We start from the raw sequence: 27,600 nt of genomic DNA on the forward strand, positions 1-27,600 counted from the left end.
ACCCAACTTTTAAAATCTTACCTTGCAGAATATCTTGTAAAGATAAGATAATTTAAAAGGTATTTAGCTGAAGACAACTGTTCTAAATTAAAGGAGTTCAGGGAGATATGACAGCTAAATGTGTAGTATATGACTCTAGACTGGATCCTCTATTGGAGGAGGAAGAAAACCATAAAGGACTTTATTTGATCAATTAAAAATTGGACAATAGGCATTAATTAAAATATTTTACAATTTAAAAATATTTTACAATTTTTAGGTTTCCTGAAGTAACTATGCTATGGTTATTTAAGAGAGTGTCTTTGTTCGTAGGAGGTACACATTGAAGTACTTAGACGTAAAAGGGCATGCTGAATACAACTTACTCTCAAATGGATCAAAAGATATGCTTATATATGATAAAGAAAATGATGCAAATGTTAAAAATTGGTCAATCTGGATAAAGTATATATAGGAGTTCTTTGAACTATTTTTATTACTTTTCTGGAATTTGAAATTATTTCCCAAGTAAAAAGTTTAAAGAAATGTCTTTAGCAGTTACCAAAGAAACCCCTGGAAATTATGTCCAAGTACTATTGCTTTTGAATTATTTACTTCCATTAAAAATATACTTAATAGCCCAGCCGGCGTGGCTCAGTGGTTGAGCGTCGACCTATGAACCAGGAGGTCATGGTTCGATTCCCGGTCAAGGGCACATGCCCGGATTGCAGGCTTGATCCCCAGTGTGGGGCGTGCAGGAGGCCGCCGATCCACAATTCTCTCTCATAATTGATGTTTCTCTCTCTCTCTCTCCCTCTCCCTTCCTCTCTGAAATCAATAAAACTATATTTAAAAAAATACACACACACACACACACACACACACACACACACACACACACACACACACACTAGAGGCCCGGTGCACGAAATTCGTGCATGGGGCGGCGGGGGGTGTCCCTCAGCCCAGCCTCCAATCTGGGACCCCTCGAGGGATGTCCAACTGCCCTCTCACAATCTAGGATTGCTGGCTCCCAACTGCTCGCCTGCCTGCCTTCCTGATTGCCCCTAACCGCTTCTGCCTGCCAGCCTGATCACCCCCTAACCACTCCCATTCCAGCCTGATTGATGTCTAACTGCTCCCCTGCCAGCCTGTTTGCCTCCAACTTCCCTCCTCTGCTGACCTGGTCACCCCTAACTGCCCTCCCCTGCAGGGTTGATCGTCCCCAACTGCCCTCCCCTGTAGGCTTGATCGCCCCCAACTGCCCTCCCTTGCAGGCCTGGTGCCTCCCAACTGCCCTCCCCTGCTTGCCTGATTGCCCACAACTGCCCTCCCTTGCAGGCCTGGTCCCTCCCAGCTGCCCTCCCCTGCTGGCCATCTTGTGGTGGCCATCTTGTGTCCACATGGGGGCAGCCATCTTGTGTGTTGGAGTGATGGTCAATCTGCATATTACTCTTTTATTAGATAGGATAGCCAAAACCGGTTTGGCTCAGTGGATAGAGCATCGGTCTGCGGACTGAAAGGTCCCAGGTTTGATTCCAGTCAAGGGCATGTACATTGGTTGTGGGCACATCCCCGTTGGGGGGGGGTGCAGGAGGCAGCTGGTCGATGTTTCTCTCTCATCGATGTTTCTAGCTCTCTATCCCTCTTCCTTCCTCTCTGTAAAAATCAATAAAAATATATTAAAATATTAGATAGGATAGAGGCCTGGTGCATGGGTGGGGGCCAGGTGGTTTGCCCTGAAGGGTGTCCCGGATCAGGGTGGAGGTTCCCTTGGGGCGTGGGGCAGCCTTGGCGAGAGGCCTGTGGTGGTTTGCAGGCCAGCCACACCCCCTGGCGACCCAAGCGGAGGCCCTGGTATCTGGAATTTATCTTCTACAATTGAAACTTTGTAGCCTGGAGTGGAGCCAAGCCTCCTGCTCGTTCCGTAGTGGCAGCCATTTCTGTTGGGACTTTGTACCCTTGAGTGGAGGCCTGGGCCCGCCAGGGTGTGTGGAAAGCTTGACTTCCTCCATTCCCAGGGAAACCCAAGCCTCCTTCCTGCTCTCTGTGGCCGCAGCCATCTTGGTTGGGGTTAATTTGCATACTCGCTCTGATTGGCTGGTGGGTGTAGCGGAGTGATGGTTAATTTGCATATTACTCTTTTATTAGATAGTATATACTTATATAGTAACAGTATTCTTGCAGATTATCTCATCAGTTATTTTAATCATAAGATCATAGTTAAATGGCAATTAGTATAATATAGAACTTCAAAAAATTTTAGGTATAGTCTATTTAATTTTCATCTATCCTGTACTTTTCTTCACTTCAGCTTCTTTCATTAAAAATCTATTAAATGTTCCCTTAATCCCATAAATATACTTTGTTCTTAAAAGTGTATCTGGTTTTATTCATTAAATTTAATTTATTATATCTTAAAGGAAATTCAAGAATAAGGATATATTATAGTGCTTCTCAAAATGGTATTAATAATTGCAGTTATTTTTTAGCATGTATTTTGTGCTTTGCATCATGTTCTAAGCACTTCACATTTAATAGTTTGTTTTATTTCCATAACAACCTTATGATGACACCTTGCCTTGATTTGCTCTTTTCAATTCCAGTTAAAACTTAGATTAGATGCTAAACCTCAGAAGCTCTGGTTTTCTTACCTCTTTTTGCCAGATACAAACTGTAGGAACTAGTGAACTGGACCTTAATATAGAAAAATTCATCAATTGTGTTTACTTTAAGAAAAAATACTATCTTAGAATTTTCTGGTTTGTGAATATGGGATAGTTTTAACTTCAGGCTAGACTTTTTATTGCTCTTATAATATCAAAAGGATCCACATCAAGACATTTCTTCAGTAATTATATCGAAAAAGGAAGTAAATGTGACTTTTTGTAACCCAACTAAAAGGCATACTGAAGTAGAAACCTATTTCTATTAGACACTTCATTTTACCAACAAGCAAAATAACCAAAAAATTAAAAATTAAAAATCAAGGGACTGATAATAATGCCAACTTTGAATAAAAACATGCAATTCTGAAGTGCATAAATGCTGAGTGTCATTTTGATGAAATTTTATGCAGTCATTATTCTTTAACCAATACCAAGATCAAGATATAGAACATTTTTATCAATCCAGGAGCCTTCTTCATGCCTCCTGACAGCACGCTCTCTGACAGGTAACTTATTCTGAGTTCATTAGTATTATCTATTCAATAGTATTGTCTGTTTTTGCACTTCATATCTGTCTCTATTTGATAATCTTGTTTATACAGTCATCCATGTTGATTCATATAGCAATAATTTTACCTTTTTCATTGCTTTGTAATAACATCATTTGTATGTATACACCACAGTTTATTTCTTCATTCTACTGTTGATGAACATTTAGATAATTGTCAGTTTTGGGCTCTTATAAACAACTAGAGGCCTGGTGCATGAAAATTCATGCACTGGAGGGGGAGGGGGTGTCCCTCAGCCCAGCCTGCCCCCTCTTACAGTCTGGGAGCCCTCAGGGGGGGGAGGCAACCCGGCGATCAGGGGAAGGTGACGCCCCCATCACACCTCTGCTGCTGCCACTGCCGGCAGCATAAGCCTCGGCCGGCCCTGGTTACCTGAGCCTCGAGTGGCCCTGGGCAGCTGGGCAGCCACCATCCGAGGCTTGCCTGCACCTCGGCCGCCTCTGGGTGGCTGGGGGGCTGAGGGGACTGGGGGACTCCGGAGGCAGGCATGTGGCAAGGTGGTGCTGAGGGGACTGGGTGCCACCATCTTTTGGTTGTGGGCACCGCCCTCTTTGAGGGCATGGCAGTCAATTACCATATTCCCTCCTTATTGGCTGTGGGCACCAGCATCTTTGCGAAGGCATGAGGGTCAATTAGCATCTCTCTCTTTATTAGATAGGATGGTGCTGTAAATATTCTTGTGTGTCTTTTGGTGTACACATATGTGCATTTCTGTTGGCTAAATATCCAAGAGTGAAATTGCTGGGTTAGAGTATTTCCCTATTTACCTTTAGTAGATCCTTCTAATTTTCCAAAGGGGTTGAATCAATTTACATTGCCACCAGCAGTATACAAGAGTTCTTATTGATCTATATCCTCACCAATACTTGAAATTACTAGTGTTTTTAATATTATCTCTTCTGCTATATACTAGTATGTAGTAAAACTTTTGTAGTTTTAATCCATAGCTCCCTGATACCTACAAAGGCTTAGTAGATGTTTATATACTTACTGACCATTTGGATATCTTCTTGAGAAATGCCTGTTCATGTCATTTGCCCATTTTTCTATTGGATTGTCTGTCTTTTTAGGAGTTCTTTATCTGTTTATAGAATAAGTTTTTTTGTTGGATTAAGTATTAAAACTCTTCTATTTCTTCACTCTTAATAGAATAGCATGTCTTGATTAATATAATTTCTTTATTTAAAAAAAGGCCATTTTAACAAAGTATTCTTTTATGGTTAGTGTTTTATGAAATCTTTACCTATTCCCAAACCAAGAAAATATTCCTGTGTTTTCTTCTACAAACTTAATTGTTTTAATTTTTTATATTTATATTTATGCATGGTATATGGTAGGATTCCTGGTTCATTTTATTTTCCATATGGAAATCCATTTGGTCAAGCATTATTTATTGGAAAGACTGTTCTTTCCCTAATGTAATACAATAGTCCCTTTATTGTAAATCAGGTGACTCCAATAATTTGTGGGTCACTTTTCGGACTCTACTCTGTTCCATTGGTCTGTTTGTTCTTGTGCCAGTACAATACTCTTTTAATTTGTGTAGCTTTAAATCTTTCTGCTTTGTTCTTCAAAATTGCGTTAGTTCTTTTTGGTACTTTAAATTTCAGTAAAAATTTTATACTCAGACTATTAGTTTCCCAATAAACAACCAAACCCTGCTTAATATTAAACTTGTTTAATATTTTTATTTATTATGTTATTATTATTAACTAGCTTAATATTGAATCTATAGATCAATTTGGGTATATTGTCATCTTTCAGTATTGAGACTTTTAATACATTAATCATCATGGTATATAACTGGATATATTTAGGCCTTTAACGTTTTCTCTCAGAAATGTTTTGTTATATTATGTGTAGACTTCTTGTATATCTTTTGTTAAATTTTAAAGGTATGATAGTGATAACTGTGGTTATGTTTTTTAAAAGTCCTTATAATTTGTAGATCATACTGGAGTATATACAGATGAAAGGATATAGTTTTTGAGATTTGCTTTTAATAATGCAAAGGGAGATAGTAAGGAATGGGAAAGGGACAGAATAGATGAAATAATATTGACCATGGTTTGATAATTGTTGAAAATGGGTGATGGGTATATAGATTAATAATTTTATTACTCTTCTATTTTTTTGTATGTTTGAAATTTTCAATAAAAACAGGTATGGTTGGTTTTCTTTCTGTTTGTTTTTCTTTTTGTTAATCCTCACCTGAGGATATTTTTCCATTGATTTTTAGAGAAAATGGATTTTTAGAGAGACAGAGAGAGAAAAACATCGATGTGAGAGAGACACATTGGTTGGTTGCCTCCCACATGTGCCCCGACCAGGGTTGGGAATTGAGCCTGCAACTGAGGTATGTGCCCTTGACTAGAATCGAACCCAGGACCCTTCAGTCCAATGATAGGCCAATGCTCTATCCTCTGAGCCAAACCAGCTAGGGCTGTGGTCGGCAAACTGCGGCTCGCGAGCCACATGCAGCTCTTTGGCCCCTTGAGTGTGGCTCTTCCACAAGATACCACGGCCTGGGCGAGTCTATTTTGAAGAAGTGGCGTTAGAAGAAGTTTAAGTTTAAAAAATTTGGCTCTCAAAAGAAATTTCAATCGTTGTACTGTTGATATTTGGCTCTCTTGACTAATGAGTTTGCCTACCACTGGGCTAGGGCAAAAATAGGTTTTTAAAAATGTAATGACTGCAGTAGGTTGAAATATACATTTATATAATAATCCAAAAGTTCATAATAATACTTTTAAAAAAATACCTTCGTAGGTAACCAGTTCATTACTCTGCAAACTATTGGTAAATGAAAGAATCAACCATTTATTCTTTTTCTGCACAAATTATATTTCAAGGTAACTAAATAGTTAGGGGGAAAGGTTTTACCATTATAGAAGAATCACAGCTAGTAAGAAATGATAGGAGTAGAAACTCACCACAACGCACCCTGTAGTAAAATTATGAATCTAGATAATGATTAGTCAAGGACTACTAAAGCCATTAGGTAAGTGTGTTGGGAAATGGACATAATTCAGTGCATAGCCAAAATGGAGTAAGCCTCTCTCTGTGACTGATTGGAACTAAAAACTGTCAGGAGTTACTAGAGGAGAAGTGGGGTGGGGGGTAGGTAGCAAAGGGGGTCAAATACATGGTAACAGAAGGAAATTTGACTTGGGGTGGTAAATACACAATGTGATATACAGATGATGTATTATAGAATTGTACATTTGAAATCTATATAATTTTACTAACCAGTGTCAACCCAATAAATTTAATAAACTGTCAATAGAATACAAAAACCATCTAAAGACTCTGAAAGTTAATAGTAGTAGGCAAATTGAGAAAGGAAGTCATAACTTGAAGAATAGTCTGTGTAATGGTGAGTATACCTTTTTTATCTATGTCCCAGCTTTGACCGAATGGGCTAAATTGTAGAACTACACAAATTAGTATAGCAATTATCAAAAACTCCAAGAAAAACCCCTATTTCTAGACAGAGGACAAGGAAAAGGGATCTTTTCTTTTGCTCTCTCAAGTCTACCCTGAGACCATCTCCACCTGTAAGCAATGTTGCATTGCCATGGTGGCACAACTATTTAAAACTCTGAGAGAAAATAATTTCTCTGGCCAGAGGAATTGGGAAAGAGGCCCCTGTAAACAGAGCATGCTGGGGGAATCTCAGAGAAAAGAGAGCTGATATGAGAAGATATTCCCTCATGGTGAGTATGAATCCACAGAAGTCCACCTCACACATGAGCTACACATGCACAGAACCGACCTAAAGCAAAGACTAAGAGAATTGAACTATACTAGTTATATAAACTACTGTTCAAATCTCAGATTTGCCTCTGAGTGATGATGCACACAGAGGATAAGCCCAAATAACATGCTAAAGACTTTGAAAATTGAACTGACCTTGGAACTACCACCCACAGAAGGCAATATAGTACTTCCAGTCTAAACTTAAAAAAAAAAAATCAAATTCTTCAGAAGATGTTAATAGAATCTAGATTTTTATAACCTAATTTTCACAATGTCTAGGACCCTGGTCAGCAAACTGAGGCTTGCGAGCCACATGCGGCTCTTTGGCCCCTTGAGTGTGTCTCTTTCACAAAATACCACGGCCTGGGTGAGTCTATTTTGAAGAAGTGGCGTTAGAAGAAGTTTAAGTTAAAAAAATCTGGCTCTCAAAAGAAATTTCAGTCGTTGTACTGTTGATATTTGGCTCTCTTGGCTAATGAGTTTGCCAACCATTGGTCTAGGATATAATCTAAAATTACTTGACATAAAAGAAAAAGGGAAATCTGACCATTTTTTATGGGAAAAGATGATGAACAGATGCCAACCCTGACACGGTCCTGATGATGGAATCATCAGAAAAATACTTGTATTTAAAAAAATGTTTTTATTGATTTTTAGAGAGGAAGGGAGAGGGAGAGAGAGATAGAAACTTCAGTAATGAGGGAGAATCATTGATCAACTGCCTCCTGCATGTCTCACACTGGGGATCAAGCTCCCACCCCAGGTATGTGCTCTGACCAGGAATGGAACCATGACCTCCTGGTTCTTGGGTTGACATTCAGCCACTGAGCCATGGTGGCCAGGCATCAGAAAAATACTTTAAAGCAACTGTTATATCCATGTTCAGTGAGATAAAAGTGAACACTCTTGATATGAATGTAAAGATCTCTAAAAACTAGAAAAAAGAATCAAATGGAAATTTCAGAACTGAAAAATACAGTTGTATATGAAATACATATTTACTGCATGGGCTTAATAGCAGACTTGAAGACAAATCAGTAGAAACCTCAAATCCTGTGTCTTCTGTATCAAGGGTATATCTCTGTTGTATAATACTTGTTAAAAGTCTAGGCTGTGCCCTGTGAAGCCATAGGCCTTTCTGGCTGTGAATTTTTGTGCCATTTACACATCCTCTTTTATCCATAATTACTACTGCATACTTGCATGCTGCAAGAAGAGGTGTCTGTGTCATTTGAGCCCATCTCCCTTGTTACTCCACCAATCCAGTTAGCGTCTTGGCCTGCCATTTTTCTAGACGTTGTCATTTCAGGTAAGGATCAAGCACATCAGTCAGTGGGTTAAAAATAATAGTCAATTAAGGGATAAACATACCCACAAATATTTGAAAGCTTTGAAAATAAATAGGGATAGAGAGATAAGTAGAAGTGGATAGCATAGATATATATCATATATTGCAGAATTTAAAGGCAATAAAATTTATCTTAAATATAAACATAGATAAAATGATAACTTTGGTGAAGAGGAAATGCTATACTGTTGTTTTCTGAATCTGTGGTTCAAGATGCATCTGAACTTAATTGAACTAGTTTTCAGTTGGTCGGGAACTTGTTTGGCCTATTTGGCTGCACAAAAGCAACCTGGCAGTTTACCCAAATTAAATAGGTCAGACCAACTGTCATTTTATGAAGGGATTATACTGCAAAAGTTAGAGGAATACTCAAAAATTAATATGTTTTAATGGTACTTTATATGGATCTGGTGGTCTGATTGACAAAGCTATATAAAATATCAAAAATTATCATTTTATTAATACATATTAGTTATAAATTACTAGATATCTAATGAGCTATCCTAAGCCTAGTATTTTCATAATACTACTTAATTATCAAATTTCTTAACAGGTCCCTGGAGATTTACAGTACTAATGAAATTCTGTGAATATGAATATTTCATATTCATTCCACCTTCCCCTTATTTTTTCTGGATATCCATCTCAGAAATTTACAAACACTTGTCTTTTTAAAATAGACTGCTCACCCTAGCTGGTTTGGCTCAGTGGATAGAGTGTCGACCTGCGGACTGAAAGGTCCTGGGTTCGATTCTGGCCAAGGGCACATGCCTGGGTTGTGGGCTCGATCCCCAGTAGGGTGTGTGCAGGAGGCAGCTGATCAATGATTCTCTCTCATCATTGATGTTTCTATCTCTCTCTCCCTCTCCCTTCCTCTCTAAAATCAATAAAATATATTTTAAAAAATAAAATAAAATAGACTGCTCCACAATGGCTATGACTTAATTAATCTTGTTTGGATATCTGTTTGACATTTATAAGTTACAACATTTTTGTATATTCTCTAGCACATTAAATAGTGGTCCAAAGGGAAGTATGCTGTAATAGTCATTTGGACATTAAATTAAACAAATGTTTTGCCATTCAGTAAAACATCCATAGAGCTTATTGCTGCCATATAGCAATAAATTTAGACTTCAGTTGCAATTGAACTCAAGTTTCTGGAATTATCATTCACATTATTTTTTTCAATTCCCTTGAAGAAATATGAAAGGAAAAAAAATAGTTCAGAAGTTACAAGCTTGGGTGGCATATTCTTTTATCTATTGATAGATCAAATTATTCTTTGATCTTCCCCACAAGATACTTTATTTTGTCTTCACCAAAGGGAGAGTTCTTGGGTCATGGTAAATGGTAGGCAGATAATGGCCATTCAAAGATGTTTATGTCCTAATTTCCAGAATCTGTCACTGTTGTGTTACATGGAAAAGAGGAATTAAGGTTGCTAATCAGCTGACCTTAAAATGGGAAGATTATTTTGGATTCTCTGGGTGGGCCCAGTGTAATCACAGGGTCTTTATGAGGTATGTGGGAGACAGAAGAGATGGCAGCCAGAGAAGGGCGTGGCCTGCTGCTAGCTTTGAAGATTGAGGAGGGGCACCTCTAGAAGCTTGAAAAGGCAAGGAAACAGATTTTTTGCTGAAGTTTCCAGAAAGGAATGCAACTCTACAAGCACCTTGAGTTTAGCCCAGTGAGACCAGTGTTGGACTCTGACCTCCGGAACTGGGAAATAATAAATTTGTGTTGTTTCTTTCCATTAAGTTGGTAGTAATTTGTTATACCAGCCATTGGGAACTAATACAAAGTATCTCTGTTCAGTTTTCCACTAACAATATGAATTTTACATATTGATTAATTGAATCCTGATGTGAATGACATTGTGATTTCCTGAGAAGATCAATTCTAATCCTATATAAGAAAAAGCTAATATGCAAATTTACCCAATGGCGGATCGATCAGTTGCTATGATATGCATTGACCACCAGGGGGCAGATGCTCAATGCAGGAGCTGCCCCATGGTGGTCAGTGTGCTCCCACAGGGGGAGTGCCACTCAGCCAGAAGCTGGACTCACGGCTGGCAAGTATAGCAATGGTGGTGGGAGCCTCTCCTGCCTCCACACCAGCACTAAGGATTCCAACTGCCGACTGGGGGGAGCAAGCCTAAGCTATCAGTCAGACATCCCCCTAGGGCTCCCAGACTGTGAGAGGGTGCAGGCCGGGATGAGGGACGCCCCCCCCCAAGTGCACGAATTTTGTGCACTGGTCCTCTAGTATATTAAGAAGTCATTTGTGTTGATAATATGTTGAGCACTGATGGGCAGACCTTTGTTTACCAGGGACCTTTATTTTCTACTTCATGGGAAGGGTGATAAGTACAAGTTTAGTGTGGCTACAAAATAGGTAGTATGTGTACAATGAGGGTACAATGAGAGATGAAGCTTGAAAGAAAAATTGGTGCCTTGTAATATGACAAAACAAGTGATCTCCAAAAGCCTTGATTCCCCTCCACATGTTCTTCAATATTTGTATTATTTGTGTCTATGTTAGTAAATGCTATATTCGAAATTATAAAAAGTTTATGTGAGCACGACTTCAGCTATATTAGAATTGTAAGCAGCCATTGCATTTTGCCATGGAATGGCTTATCGTATATAATAAAGAGGTAATATGCAAATTGACTGTCACTCCAACACAAAGATGGCCGCACCCATGTGGTCAAAGATGGCCGTTCCCATGTGGACACAAGATGGCCACCACAAGATGGCCAGCAGGGGAGGGCAGTTGGGAGGGACCAGGCCTGCAAGGGAGGGCAGTTGGGGGTGATCAGGCCTGCAGGGGAGGGCAGTTAGGGGCGACCAGGCCAGTAGGGAGAGCAGTTGGGGGGGACCAGGCCTGCAGGGGAGGGCAGTTAGGGGCGACCAGGCTGGCAGGGGAGGGTCGTTGGGGGGGACCAGTCCTGCAGGGGAGGGTAGTTGTGGGGGACCAGGCCGGCAGGGAAGGGCAGTTAGGAGCAATTGGGCCAGCAGGGGAGGGGAGTTAGGGGTGACCAGGCCTGCAGGGGAGGGCAGTTAGCGGCAATCAGGCCGGCAGGGGAGCAGTTAGGCGTTGATCAGGCTGGCAGGGGAGTGGTTAGGGAGTGATCAGGCTGACAGGCAGAAGTGGTTAGGGGCAATCAGGCAGGCAGGCAGGCGAGCAGTTGGGAGCCAGCAGTCCTGGATTGTGAGAGGGATGTCCGACTGCCCGTTAAACGGGCAGTCGGACATCCCTCAAGGATATAATGCAAGGGGTCCCAGATTGCAGAGGGTGCAGGCTGGGCTGAGGGATACCCACACTCCCCCATGCACGAATTTTGTGCACCCAGCCTCTGGTCTGCATTATAAACACTCTATGGCAAAAAGGAAGAGTAGCATTTAGAAAAACATGAAAAAGAATTAAGAATCTCTGATTAAGTGATGAGCAACCTGACCAACAGAGACTGTTACTATCTGATATTATTCCCTGATCATATCAGATCAACTTACCTTGCTCCTTTGTGTCTTTTATGGGATGAGAAACTGTGAGGGCCCTGCAAAGATTAGAAGGCTAGGACAGGTTTAAAAAAAAAAAAGTCCAGCCCGGCTCGTGTTGCTCAGTGGTTGAGCGTCACCCTATAAACCAGTAGGTCACAGTTCTATTTCCAATCAGGGCACATGCCAGGGTTGCTGGTTCCATCTCCAGTAGGGGGCTTGCAGGAGGCAGCCAATCAGTGATTCTCATTGTTGATGTTTCTCTCTCTCCCTCTCCCTCCCTCTCTGAAATCAATAAAAATATATTTTTAAAACACTTGCTTAAAAAAAGACATGAACATAAAGAAATTAGAGCTATATTGCCAGTTTAAAAAAAGTCTTGTTTTATTTTTGTGGTTTTGAATCAAGCTGATTACATGTTATATTAGCTTGTGTGAGAAAAGATGCTTGAAACTGATGGAGAGGTGTTTGTGATTATTGGTAATAGTGAGTTCTAGAGTAACTCCAGGGGAATGAATAGGAGATAGGATGGAGCACAGGATTGCTGGTGGAGAAGAGGACAAGGAACTGACTGGTCAAGATGTTGGGAGGATCATTTATGTAGATATTAAAATCCAAAAACAGTGACAAAAGAGGTGTTGGAGAGAATAACAGCCTTTGGGGAATAAAAGGGCTTGTTCTGGGATTTATGAACAGTTACAACAAGGAGAGGATGTTAGCTGATAAGTCTGGAGATATGAGAGTCAAAGCTGGAAATTTTAGGGAGGGGAGAAAGAATAACTTAGAAGTGATAATGAGGAATAAGGAAGTCTATCTTACCACCAGGGCCTAGTCATATGGGACATAGCAGAGAGAAAAAAAGCCATCATTTGAAAGGATGGAACTAGAGCAGAAGTAGAGGAGAGTTGAGATTTCCATTTGTGCAAGAAAGGTGAAGAGAGTGTGTAGCAATACTATTGAAGAAATAGTATATTTTGCTAATGACATACTGTGAGTTCCAGAGGGCACAGTTAAAGGATTTTGGAAATCTAGAAAGGAAGGGGAAATGGGCCAATTTAGGGATATACAGAGTATATAGGGATATACAGAGTATATAAGGACAAGAGTCCAGGTGATGAGGAATGACCTGGGAGTCTTGGGGCCCTCCTGGTGACTGATATAAAAGGAAAGTAGGGCATAATGGGATTAGTCTTGATGGTTTTCTAGGCAGTTTATTGTAAACTAGAGGCCCAGTGCATGATTGAATCATGCACGTGCAGGGTCCCCTACACGCCTTCGCTTTTCTCAGTGGAGCTGGGTGCCTGTCCGCTGGTGCCGGAGCAGACAGGCACCCAGCTCCCCCACTTTTGATGGTCTGTGGCCACTGAGGGGGGCTACCCTGCTGTTGAGAGGCGCAGGGGGCGGGACTCAACGGCCGCTGAGGGGGGCTGCCACGGACACCTGGCTACCCTGCCGTTGAGAGGCGCAGCTGGGTGTCCGTGGCAGGCCCCCTCAGCGGCCGCGGATCTGGCCATTGAGAGGCACAGGGGGCAGGAGTCCCGCCCCCTGCGCCTCTCAACAGCAGGGTAGCCCCCCTCAGTGGCAGCAGATCCGTGCCTCTCAATGGCCGGATAGGCCACCCCGAGTCCCGCCCCCAGCCTACCGCCGCCCAATCGTGGGCGTAGTGGAGTGATGGTAATTTACATGTTACTCTATTATTAGATAGGATATTGAGAGAGAGGATTTGGGAAAGGCAGATTTAATCAAGATTTGCCAGAGATTTTGGACCTGTATTAAATTTCTGTTGCTGTCATACCAGTTATCACAAACAGTACAGATTTATTAGCTTACTGTCCTACAGCTCAAGATGTACATGGGTCTCACTGGGGTAAAATCAAGGTGTTACCAGGGCTGCATTTCTTATTGGAGATTTCAGGGGAGAATCTGTTTCCTTGTGTTTTCAATCTTTGAGGGGCTGCCCAAGATCCTTGGCTTGTGGCCACCGTCTTTCACTTTCAAAACCAGCAACATTGCATCTTTCCGACCCTCCTTCTGTCTCATATATCTCCCAGGAAAGGCCCTCTACTTTTAAAGACTCGTGTGATTACATTGGACCACCCAGACCAGCAGTCACCAACCTTTCGGACCTCACGGACCACCAGTGGTCTGTGGACCACCGGTTGGCGACTGCTGACCCAGACAATCCAGGATAATCTCCTCAAGATCTTTAAGCTTAATCACATCTGCAGATCCTGTTTTGCCATATAAAGTAACATATTCCCAGGTTTCAGGGATTAGGGCATGGTCCTTTTAGTGGGGCCATTATTCTATCAGAGGTTCTTTCCTTTCTTCCTGCTGATATTAGCATATAGGCCTGGTTCAGGATGTAGTTTTGTGGTGGTGTAGATTCAGGGTAATGGTACCAGGTTCATTGTGAAGTTCACTCTTAATCTCAGGCTTGGGCTCTCCCTGAACCTTCTGTAGGGCTCATTTGAGGCTGGGGACAGGCTCAAGCCTCAGTCTCATCTCTGAAAAAGGAATGAGATGTTCATGTGTTTTGGTGGACCAGATCAGTCCGTTACATGAATTGGGAGCTCAGGCATTATTTGAAGAAATACTTTAGTTGAGTCATTGTAATAGTCTTATATGCCACTAAGAGAACTGTATTAATTTTTCAGTTTTCGTTTATTAAATGAGGCTTCAAAATTTTACCTTGGCATCTAGACGTTTGACAGGCTACAGTTCTGGTATCATTTGATGTGTTTGTAGAGCCTTCTTCTTGAGACTTTGTTCCATGAGACTTTGGTATGGGTTGTGTTTCTTGTTCTGTCAATTTTTAATTTAAGTTGGTCTTAAAAATTGCTATGGAGTCAAGAATGATTTTCATCATGCTAATATTTTACATCCACTGTAGAGGTAGGCTAATGTTCTCATTTAGTATTGAATTGAGAATTACTGTTTAACTTCATCTTTACTCATATATTAAACAATTAATTTTAAGTGTATTTAGGTCTTCACAAGTTAAAATTGTTCTCAGAAATAATTATATTTTTAGCTATACTACAAACACTTAATAGTCTGCAGAAGCAAATTAGAATTTTTTATAAATGGTGATAAATATAGTTAAGGATTGTTGAGTAGGTTTTGTATTATATTAGTCAATTAAATTTAGCACTGCTTTTAATTAATGCTAATAGATCTATCAGTCTCAGAAATATCTGTGATACCAGATTTAACCTAAATTAGAAAGTAGGTCAGTGGGTCAACAGGTTATTAGGTTAGAAAAAGATTAGTTGTGGTTTCCATTTTATAAAAACCCAGATTCCAGAGTTAACCATTTTAATAATAATTTAAAAATTATTAATAAGTGAAATTTAAAGTTTCTTTAAGTTATGTGAATGCTATATTAGTATAAGAAAAAAATCTCTTATTCATGTTTTATATTGGGAGTGTGTTACTTTGTTAGTCAGTTTTCATTCTGTGGAATGGAGAAGCATGTACTTCATGTTCCTTATGTATAGCCAGTGCTTTTTAAAAAATATATATTTTTATTGATTTCAGAGAGGAAGGGAGCAGAGATAGAAACAACAATGATGAGAGAGAATCACTGATTGGCTGCCTCCTGGGGATCGAGGCCGAAACCCAGGCATCTGCCCTTGACTGGAATCGAACCTGAGATCTTTTGGTCAGCAGGCCAAAGCTCTGTCCACTGAGCCAAACCAGCTAGGGTGCCAGTGCTCTTTTATTAAACAATTAAAAGAAAAGGAAGAAAAAAGGCAGCAATTAAGTTTTTCTGATTATAAAAATAATGCATGTTTATGGAAGGAACTTTAGAAAGTACGAAAGAAAAAGTTTTTTAAAAATTCATAAGCTAAAATAATTACTTAGGAATAACCACAGTTGTTACTTTTGGCATATTTGGATTTATGTTTGATATATTTTGATGCTACTGTTACTGCTATTGGACGGTTAAATTTTTTTCTAGGTTTACTATTTTAAATAAGAATGCAATGACTATAAAACTTTGGATACATTTCTGATTATTTACTTTATTTCTCAAAGTGAAATTACTGGGTCAGAAGACATAACTACTTTCAAGTTTTTACATATCTCACCAAACTTTTGTTAGTGAAAGAACATTGCGAATTGAAATTGACAGGCTTCTGAAGTTCTTTTCACACCAAAAATTTTAATTTAGTAAAATTCGCCCTAATTTTCCTTCTCAAAGTTGAAAATAAAAACTAAATTAGACACACACACACACACACACACACACACACACACACACACAAAGTAGGGAGGTGGGGGAAGAAACAAAATGTGAAGCAGCTATAATCTGAATAGTCAGTTCCTTAAATATTCTGTAAATAGGGTCATCATTCTCTATTGGGTCATGACCTTTTCTGTATTATCTGATACAGAGACATCAATGAAAGTAATTCATATACTTTTGTTAGAATTCTTAAAGTCATCATTTGATTAAAGTTTTATTTTTATCAGACTTCCTGAGTGCTTTCTTCATTATAAGAAATGGTATGTTTGAAACTATCGAGGACTAATTCATAGGAAATCTAGCAAATGTAAATAATAAGTACTATGGCAGTTCCTTTGCAGTTATATCATGTCATTCATTAGTCTTTATCATGGTCTGTTATAAGAAAGGCCCTAGAAATCCTTTGTTGTTAACTAATTCCTTCAAATTATTAAGTGCCTATAAATCAACAACTCTTCTTAAATCCATAGGAAAGGGAAAGACACAGTGCAAACCACTGCCACCAAGAGTGGAGAGTCAGACAGACAAATATAAGGAGGAACAGCTTCCCAGAACAGACTCACTGGTTGAAATCACCTTAAGGAACTGTGCTGGGTAGGAAACCTGAACTATAATTAACAAATTGCTGGAAGCTTATGGACAACTTTAACAGTTAAAGACTCCAGGGGGACCTGGTCATAAAGGGGCCTGCAAATATTGTGAGATTTACTTCCTGGAACTTGACCAGATTCCCACATTAAATATTAGAGAAAAATCCACGCTTGCTTCCAGCAGAGGGAGGAAAGAAGGAACACTTTTGAAATAGACTACGAGACTCTATTCTTTTTAATAAGGCCTTCACTCAGAGGGAACTAAAACCAGAGTCTAAACTGCTTGGGGTATTATTAGAGCCTAAATGACCTGGAGGAAGGGAAATTCCCAGCCCCTTTAGTCTGCATGTGGGAAAAGGGAAATACCCAACTCTAGCCCAGTCTCACCATTCTATCCCTTCTAAGGAGGGAGGAAAAAAAACTGAGATAAGAAGCTGAGATATGAAGCTCTTATGAAGTTCATAGTCCAGAGGCACAGGTTCACTAAAAGATTGGACCTAATGATAGGACTGTACAATGCTTCCCCTCTCCCTGCAACTCACCACTATCATACTAAAGGCCTATTTATAGCAATTCCTTTTATCAAGTACATCATGTCCAAGCCATATCAAAAGGCAAAGAACACAATTTGAAGAGATAGAGCAAGCATTGGAACCGGACATGGCAAGGATGTTGGAATTATCAGACCAGGAATTTAAAACACTAGGATTAGTATGCTGAGGACTCTAATGGGTAAAATAGACAGCATGCAAGACAGATGGCTAATGTAAGCAGAGAGATGGAAATCCTATGAAAGAACCAAAAGGAATATTAGAGATAAAAACTAACAGAAATGAAGAATTACTTTGATGGGCTTACTAGTAAACTGGACACAGCTGAGGAAAGAATCTCTGAGCTAGAGGATATCTCAGTGGAATCCTCAAAAACTGAAAAGCAAAGAGAAAAAGACTGAAAAATACAGAATATCCAAGGATGGGACAGCTACAAAAGGTGTAACATACATGTAATGGGAATACCAGAAGGAGAAGTACGAGAAAGAAGCAGAAGAAATATTTGAAACAATAATGATTGAGGATTTCTCCAAATTTATACAGACACTAAACCACAGATCCAGAAAGCTCAGAGTTCACCAAGCAGATAAATGCCCCTCCTCCCTGCCCCAAATGACACTTAGGCATGTCATTTTCAAACTATAGAAAATCAAAGATGAAAAAAAAATCCTGAAAGAAGTCAGAGGAAAATACACACCTATAGCGGAAGCTTTATATCTATTGAATAGCCACTCCCTATCTCCCTCTCACCCCCAAGGCCCTGGCAGCCATCATTCTACTTTCTGATTCTATGAATTCAACTACTTTAGATACCTCATGTAAATGGAATTATGTATTATTTGTCCTTCTATAACTAATTTATTTCACTTAGCAAGTGTTCTCAAGGTTCATCCATGTTATCACATAGGACAGGATCTCATTTTTAAAGGCTGCATATAGTACATTGTATGTATATACCATTTAATCCATGAGTGGACTTTTAGGTTGTTTCCACCTCTTGGCTATTGTGAATATGCTACACTGAACATGGAAGTACAACGATCTATTTAGGTTCTATTCTCATTTCTTTTGAATAAATACCCAGAAGTGGGATTTCTGGATCATATGGTATTTCTATTTTTAATTTTTTGAGAAACCTTTATCTTATTTTTTATAGTGGCCACTATCATTTTACAGTTCCACCAACAGTGGACAGGGTTCTAATTTCTTCATATCATTGCCAGTACTTGTTAATTGATTTTTTTGTTTTTATAATGGCCATCCTAACAGATGTGTGATGATATCTCCTTGTAGTTTTGATTTACATTTTTCTAGTGATTAGTGATGTTGAGCACCTTTTTGCATACCTGTGGGCCATTTGTATGTCTTCTTAGGAGAAATGGCTATTTAAGTCCTTTGCCCATTTTTTAAATTGGGTTAAATGATTTTTCTGCTGAGCTGTAGGAGTTCCTAATATATTTTGGACATTAATTCCTTATCAGATAAATGATTTGCAGATGTTTTCTGCCATTCATTAAATTGCCTTTTCATTTTGTTGATTTCTTTTGCTGTGCAAAAGTTTTCCGGTTTGCTATAGTCCCATTTGTCAGTTTTTGCTTGTATTTCCTTTTTATGTCATATTCAAGAAATTGTTGCCAAATCCAGTGACCTGAAACTTTTCTCCTGTGTTTTCTAAGAGTTTTATAGGTTTAGGTCTTACACATAAGTCTTTAATCCATTTTGATTTGATTTTGTGTATATGAGTGTAGTGTAAGATAAGGGTCCAGTTTTATTTATTTGCATGAATATTCTGTTTTCCCAGCACCATTTATTGAAGAGACTATCCTTTCTCTTATGTAGTCTAGGCACCCTTGTTGAAGATTACTAGTATTTGACTACTAGAGGCCAGGTGCATGAATTCGTGTATGGGTGGGGTCTGGCCGGCCTGCCCTGATGGGAGCTGATTGGGTCTGGGCCAGCAGTGGGGAGGGGATGCGGGTGGTTGGCTGGCCAGTCCCACCCCCGATTGGGGTGGGGGGTCCGATCTGGAGTGGGGCCAGCTGTGGGGAGGGGCCACAGGCAGTTGGGGGGGGCGCGATCAGGGCTCCGATCAGGCCGGTTGGCTGCTGTAGTGCGTGTCATAGCAACCGGTCATTCTGCATTTCAGTTGCTTGGCTTTTTATATATAGAGATATATACATGGGTTTATTTCTGGGCTCTCTATTCTGTTCCATTGATCTATATGTCTGCCTTTATGCCAGTACCATACTGTTTTGATTACTGTGGCTTTGTAATTTTTTCAAGTCAGGAAGTGTGAGGCCTCTAGTTCTCTTTCTCATGACTATTTTGACTATTTGAGACTGAGACTTTCTGATTTGGATGCCTTTTATTTTTTGCCTAATTGCTCTAGTTAGGACTTGCAGTACTGTGTTGAATAGAAGTGGTGAGAATGGGCATCCTTGCCTGGTTCCTCATTTTAAAGAAAAAGCTTTCAATTTTTCATTTTTGAGCATGATCTTAGCTGTAGACTTTTCATATATGGACTTTGTTATCTTGAGAACTTCTATCTATTCCTAATTTGTATAGTGTTTTTATCATGAAAGGGTATTCAGTTCTGTCACATGCTTTTTCTGCATTGAGATAATCGTGTGATTTTTATCCTTTTTTTGTTAATTGATTGACTTTTAAAATTTATCTTTATTTTTTACAGTTTTACAGATATTTGTATATTGAGCCATCCTTGCATCCCAAGGATAAATCTCACTTGATTGTAATGTGTTGTTGAATTTGGTTTAATATTTTGTTGAGGACTTTTGCATCTGTATTCATCAGAGATATTGGCCTATAGTTTTCTTTACTTGGTGGAGTCTGTCTAGCTTTGGTATCAGGTAATGTTGGCTTCATAAAATGAGTTTGGTTGTATTCCCTCCTCAATTTTTGGAAGAGTTTGAGAAGGATTGATGATAATTAAATTCTTTTTAAAATGTTTGTAGAATTCACCAGTGAACCTGTTTGGTTCTGGCTTTACTTTGTTGGGGAGGCTTTTATTACTGATTCAGTATTCGTATTAGTTAAAGGTGTGTTCGGATTTCCTATTTCTTCATGATTTAGTCTTGGTAGTTGTATGTTTTAGGATTTATTTCCTCTTGGTTATTGAATTTGTTGGCATCTAATTGTTAATAATAGTCTCTTATGATATTGTATTTCTGTGGTATCAGTTATAATGTTTCCTCTTTTTGTTGTTTTTTTCTAAAAACTTTTTTCTGTTGCTTTTCTAGTCTTTATTTTGTTTGTTTCTTCTTTAATATTTTTTATTTTCTTCTAACTTTGGGTTTAGTTCTTTTTTAGTTTTTCGAGGTGTAAAGTTAGGGCTTTATTTGAGGTCTTTTTTATTTTTTTAATGTATTTACCACCACTATAAACTTCCCTCTTAGTACTGCCCTTGCTTCATTCTGTAAGTTTTGATATATTATGTTTCTGTCTCAAGATACTTTCTAATTTCCCTTTTGATTTGTTCTTTGACCCATTGGTTGTTCAAGGGGTGTTTTTCAATTTATACACATGTGAATTTTCCAGTTTTCCTTATGTTACTGATTCCTAGTTTTATTCTGTTGTTGTCAGAAAAGATATTCGATATGATTTCAAGCTTTTTAAATTTGTCATGACTTGTTTAGTGACCTAATATGTGATCTGTCCTGGAGAATGTTTTATGTGTATTGGAGAATATATCCTGCTATGGCGTGGGATATTCTGTATATGTCTGTTAAGTTCATGTGGTCTACAGTGTTCAAGCCATCTGTTTCCTTATTGATCTTCTGTCTGGATGTTCTATCCATTATTGAAACTTGGGTATTAAAATCTATTATCGTGTTACTCTCTGTTTCTTTATTCAGTTTGTCAATGTTTGTATCAAATATTTAGGTGCTCTGATGTGGGGCTTATATATATTTACTAGAAGCTTGATGCACGAAATTCGTGCAAGAATAGGCCTTCCTTCCCCCAGCTGCCGGCACCAGCTTCCCTCTGGCACTCAGGACCTGGGCTTCCCTCCAGCCTCCAGCAGGCACCCGGGATCCAGGCTTCCCTCGCAGCTCTGGAAGGTCTTCCGGAGAGGTGTCTGGAAGGACGTCCAGTCTAATTAGCATATTGTGCTTTTATTATTATAATTATACATTCCAGACAAATTGACCCTTTATTAACCTTTTGCACTCGGATGTCGAGTGTGACTCGACACGGTTAGCATTAGAATAAAGGAATCGAGAAAAAAAGCAAGCGAGTGCAAAGGGTTAATATATAATGCTTTATTTTTGTTTCTTGTGATAGTTTTTTTAAAAAATAATTTACTTAAAAATTTTTTTAAAAATAATTCTTTATTGTTGAAAGTATTACATATGTCCCCTTTTCCCCCATTGACCCCCTCCAGCCCGCCCCAGGCCTCAGTACCCCACTGTCTGTGTCCATGGGTTATGCATATATACAGACAAGATCTTTGGTTGATTACCTCCCCCCCATCTTCCCTCCCAGTTTCTGTCTTAAAGTCTATTTTGTCTTATATAAGTATGGCCACTCCTGCTTTCTTAGTTACCATTTACTTGGACTATCTTTTTTCCAATCTTTAACTTTCAAGCCTCTGTGGGTCCTGAAATCTAAAGTGGAGTCTCTTGTAGATAGTATAGAAATGGATCTTGTTTTTTTGTGTTATTTTTTCCTCTCTTTCTCTCTCTCTCTTTTTTTTTTTGTAATCCTCACCTGAGGTTATATTTTTCATTGATTCTAGAGAGAGAGGAAGGGAGAGGGAGAGAGAGAGAGAAACATCGGTCGGTTGCCTCATCCCCCTACTAAGGATGGAACCTGAAACCAGGGTATGTGCCCTGATCTGGAATGAAACCCATGACCATTTGGTGCACAGGATGATGATTTGTGCACTGTACAACACTGGCCAGGGCAGCTGCACCCATATCTTTTGATTGGTAACTTCAGTTCCTTTGCGTATAAAGTAATTACAGATAGAGAAGGACTCACTATTGCCATTTTGTTCATTATTTTTGTGTCTTGTAGCTTTTTGTCATTTTTTTCTCTCTTACTGTTTTCCTTTATGTGTCATTGACTGTGTGTGTGTGTGTGTGTGTGTGTGTGTGTGTGTGCGCGCGCGCTTACCATGGGTCTTACATAAAACATCTTATAGTTTTAACAATCTCTTTTAAGCTGATAACTTCAATAATTCTACTCTTTCTTTTCTCCACCCCCCATACATTGGCATCAATGTCACAAATTATATAGTGTATCCATAACATTTTTATAGTTAGTTATTTTTATACTTTTGTCATTTGACTTCTGCACTAAAATTTAAAATGATTGTTTTAATTTATTTTTATTTTTAAATTATTTCTTTTTAGAATAAGTTTATAGAGTTTAGCATTTGTTATGTACATTTTGTGACAAAGTTCTAAATTTTATTATATTTCAAAATTTTAAAAGTTGAATAAATCTAACAATTACTTTTTTTCTTGTTTAAACAGAATTTTGAGACTGATGGTCAGCCATATTGAAGAATACATTGAACCTATAGTTTTCTGAAGAATCAGTTCAAAAGATCCCCCAAAATACAAAAGGTAATGATAGGATTGTATCTTAGAATGCACTTTGGAATGACACTTTTCCAGAAAAGTATATTTCAAAATCCATAAGCTATCTTGAAACAATAGTTTGAAGAAAGTTTTACTTAAAAATTTTTCCTGTTGTATTAATTTATCCTACAAAATTTATTGTGCCAGCTATGTTCAGATACTATTTGTATACTGTGATGATCAAGGCAGAAATTATTCCTGCTCTCAGGAGGATTGCATTCTAAAAGAAGGGAGAACAAATAGTAAATTAAAAAAAATTGTAGTTCTGTGCAGAGAATTAAAATGGATAATAGAGACTGGTGACTGCTTTCATTAGGTAGTTGGAGAAGCCTTCAATGAAGAAAAATGTTTCAATTGTGATCAGAATGGCAAGAATGTGCCAACCATGTGAAGATCTGAGAGAGATCCCCTTCTTTGGGCAGTTATTATAGGAGGAGGCAGTGAAACAAAAATGATATTGGGAATAAAAAAAGACTCTGAATAGCAATCCTGAGAAAGAATAACAAAGTAGGAGGGATCTCAATACCAGGTATTAAGCTGTATTACAAAGCCACTCAAAACTGCCTGGTACTGGCACAAGAACAGACATATAGACCAATGGAATAGAATAAAGAACCCAGAAATCAACCCAAACCACTGTGCTCAATTAATATTTGACAAAGGAAGCAAGAGCATACAATGGAGTCAAGACAGTCTCTTCAATAAATGGTGTTGGGAAAATTGGACAGATCCATGCAAAAAAATGAAACTAGACCACCAACTTACACCATACACAAAAATAAACTCAAAATGGATAAAGGACAAATGTAAGATGGGAAATCATAAAAATCTTAGAGGAATCCATAGGCAGCAAAATCTCAGACATATGCTGAAGCAATATCTTCAACGAAACTCCCATTTGACCCAGTGATCCCACTTCTAGAAATATATCCCAAGAAACTAGAAACACAAATCAGAAAGGATATATGCACCCCTATGTTCATAGCAGCACAATTTACAATAGCTAAGATTTGGAAACAGCTTAAGTGCCCATCAGCTAATGAGTGGATTAGAAAACTGTGGTACATCTACACAATGGAATACTATGCTGCTCCTAGGACAATGGAAACTAAAGAGAAAATAAACAAATGGAACTACATCAAAATAAAAAGCTTGTGCACAGCAAAAGAAACCATAAACAAAACAAGAGGAAAGCCCACTGTATGGGAGAACATATTTGTCAATGTTATCTCCGATAAGGTTTTAATCTCCAACATTTACAGGGAACTCATACAACTTAACAAAAGGAAGTAAACAACCCAATCAAAAAATGGGCAACAGACCTAAATAGACACTTTTCAAAAGAAGACATAAGGAAGGCCAAGAGACACATGAAAACATGCTCAAAGTTACTAATCATCCAAGAGATGCAAATCAAAACGACATTGAGGTACCATCTCACACCTGTCAGAATGGCTATCATCAATAAATCAACAAATGACAAGTGCTGGCGAGGATGCGACAAAAAAGGAATCCTCGTGCACTGCTGGTGGGAATGCAGACTGGTGCAGCCACTGTGGAGACCAGTATGGAGTTTCCTCAAAAACCTAAAAATGAAACTCCCATTTGACCCAGTGATCCCACTTCTAGAAATATATCCCAAGAAACTAGAAACACAAATCAGAAAGGATATATGCACCCCTATGTTCATAGCAGCACAATTTACAATAGCTAATATTTGGAAACAGCTTAAGTGCCCATCAGCTAATGAGTGGATTACAAAACTGTGGTACATCTACACAATGGAATACTATGCTGCTGTAAAAAGGAAGGAACTCCTACCCTTTGCAACAGCATGGATGGACCTGGAGAGCATTATGCAAAGTGAAATCAGTCCGTCAGAGAAAGATAAATATCACATGATCTCACTCATTTGTGGAATATAATGAACAACATAAACTGATGAACAAAAACAGATCCAGAGAAGCATCGATCAGATGCTTAAACCTCAGAGGTAAGGTAGGGAAGGGTGGGGTAAGGGAGAGAGATCAACCAAAGGACTTGTATGCATGCATATAAGCCTAACCAATGGACACAGACACAAGGAGGTTGAGGGCATGAGCGGGGTGGGGGAGGGGGTTAGTGGTGGATAAGGACACATATGTAATACCTTAATCAATAAAGAAAGAAAAAAAAAAGACCATGGAATTCCTGAGGAACAGAAGGAGCAAATGGGGCTGGAGTAAAGCAAGGGGGAAAAGAACATATGGAGTTTAGTTTGGAGAAGAAAATGGGATAGGGGTAGATTTGCGGAAGAAAGTTGTGTTCTGTTTTGCTGTATGATATTTTAGACATCTGTCCAATCTGTAGTAATATAAAAAAGGTAGTTGAATATATGACTCCTATGTTGAGAATCTGGTCTAGGAATGTGGATTTGGGAATTATTGGGATAGAGAGATACTTAGAATCATATGTCTGGATGAAATTATCTAGGAAGTGTACATAGATTGAGAAGGATTTAGCCCTGGGATATGTCAGTGTTAATCAGAGGAGAAGGAGCAGCTATCAAGATAGGTGGACAAGAGGGAAAGTGTTCTGTCATAGAAGCCAAGAAAAGTATTTAATAAATGCAGAAGTGGTTAGCTGCATCCCATGCTACTAAGATGTCAAATAGAGTAAAGTAAAGCAACCATTAGATAATATGCATATCACTGATTAATATGAGCGAACAGTTTCAGAGTGTGTGAAGATAAAAGCCTGATTAAAGTTGATGATGAGAGAACAAGAAACTTCCAGTTAAGATGGCAAACAATACAATTAAATTCCATTTTCTCCCAAAATTCATTAAAGCTGAAATAAAGGATTTTTACAGAAGATAAAACTTTACAAGAACAAAGAGGATGGGAGAGGAAGCAATTGCAACACAATTTTAGAACCTTAAAAGCAAAAGAAAGTGTGTTAACTTCCTGGTAGATCCTAGAATCCCAAGCCAGCTGTGAGAATGCTGAGAAACAAACATTATGGTCCTACTATAGAACCTCTGAAATGTTCAGGAGTTGAAAGCACTCTACTTCTGCAAATAGGAATGACGGTGGGATCAAAAACAGGATGATTTGCCTTTTTCTGACTGAAAATCCAGGTAACTGCCCCTTCCTGAGCAGAGCAGAAGACTGGAGATTTATTCTTTAGCAAGAATAAAAAAGAGAGGTATAAAACATAGTTGAGAATAGAGGTACCATATTAAACATAGGGGGATTAAGAACCTAGGCTACCAGATTTTTATAATTTTCAGTCAATAATTTAGAAGATTTTTCTCTAGGAATTATAAGCAGCCTAAGACAAAAGATCTGAAGGCACTGACATTAAGAATTCCCCCAAAGAGCCCTAGCCGGTTTGGCTCAGTGGATAGTGTCGGCCTGTGGACCAAAGGGTCCCAGATTTGATTCCAGTCAAGGGCAGGTACTCTCTGCAGCCCAGACTCTGGTCAGGGCTTGTGCAGGAGGCAACCAATCAATGTGTTTCTCTCACATCGATGTTTCTCTCTGTCTTTCCCTCTCTCTTCCACTCTCCATAAAAATCAATGGAAAAATATCCTTGGGTTAGGATTAATAAAAAAAATAAATAGATAATAAAAGTAAATAAATAAATAAAAACTAAAAAAATAAAAAATAAAAGGATTCCCCCAAAGAAATATTCCAGCCCTGGTTGGGTGCCTCAATTGGTTGGAGCATCATCTCGTACACCAAAAGGTTGTAGGTTTGTTTTCTGGTCAGAGTACATACCTAGGTTGCAGGTTATGTATATGGGTTGTTTTCCAGAGATGGAATGCCAGGCACTGAGATTTCCTGTTAAATATGTTCCATTCTGAATTAAAAACAAACCTGCTTTATATTTGGCAAAAATTTGAATTGTTTATAAAGTTTCTTTTGTTTTTTTAAATATATTTTTATTGATTTCAGAGAGGGAGGGAGACAGAGAGAGATAGAAACATCAATGATGAGAGAGAATCATTGATTGGCTGCCCCTTGCACATCTCCTACAGGGGAATCAAGCCACATCCAGGCATGTGGCCTGGCGGGACTTGAACCCTGACCTCCTGGTTCATATGTTGATGCTCAACCACTGACCCATACCAGCTGGGCCTATAAAGTTCATTAATTACTAGTATCTCCCTATTTGATAAATATTTTTTAAAAGCTTGTTTTAAAAATGTTTACAAAAGACTTATACTGCCCTTGGGTTTCATTGTTATAAAATAGTAATGTGGTGCTTACTCAGCTGGGAATCATATCACTGAATGACTTTGAGCTCAAGTTGCTTATGTTAAGGAGCCTTTGATTCCTAGCTGTAACTTAATCTTTTATAATTGAACTAGAGGCCTGGTGCATGGATTCATGCACCCGTGGGGTCCTTCGGCCTGGCCTGTGGGGATTGGGCCGAAACTGACTCTCCGATATCCCCCAAGGGGTCCTGGATTGCGAGAGGGTGCAGGCCAGGCTGAAGGGGGCCCCACTGGTGCATGATTGGGGCCAGGAAGGGACCGCGGGAGGGCTCCAGGGTGTGTCCAGCCTGTCTCACCCAGTCCCAATCGGCCACACCCCAGCAGCAAGCTAACCTACTGGTCAGAGCATCTGCCCCCTGGTGGTCAGTGTGTGTCATAGCAACTGGTCGAATCGTTGGACACTTAGCATATTAGGCTTTTATTATATAGGATTTGTGAACTTTGGATTCCAATGACATTAACTGATCCTTTCAAAGACATATTATTGCATATCATACTGGCCTATTAATG

General features: G+C 39.0%; 1 protein-coding gene across 4 annotated transcripts in view; it reads left to right on the forward strand.

The window, feature by feature from the left end:
• Positions 1 to 27,600, forward strand: part of CLOCK (clock circadian regulator) — a 138,276-nt gene that overhangs the window by 34,870 nt on the left and 75,806 nt on the right. For all 4 annotated transcript variants that reach the window (XM_079778356.1, XM_079778354.1, XM_079778357.1 and 1 more), the window contains exon 4: positions 22,722 to 22,814. The gene's annotated coding sequence lies outside the window, so the exon portion shown is untranslated. The remainder of the gene's footprint in view (positions 1 to 22,721; positions 22,815 to 27,600) is intronic.

Source organism: Cnephaeus nilssonii (assembly GCF_951640355.1).
Source record: "Cnephaeus nilssonii genome assembly, chromosome: 1".
Classification (NCBI taxonomy): domain Eukaryota; kingdom Metazoa; phylum Chordata; class Mammalia; order Chiroptera; family Vespertilionidae; genus Cnephaeus; species Cnephaeus nilssonii.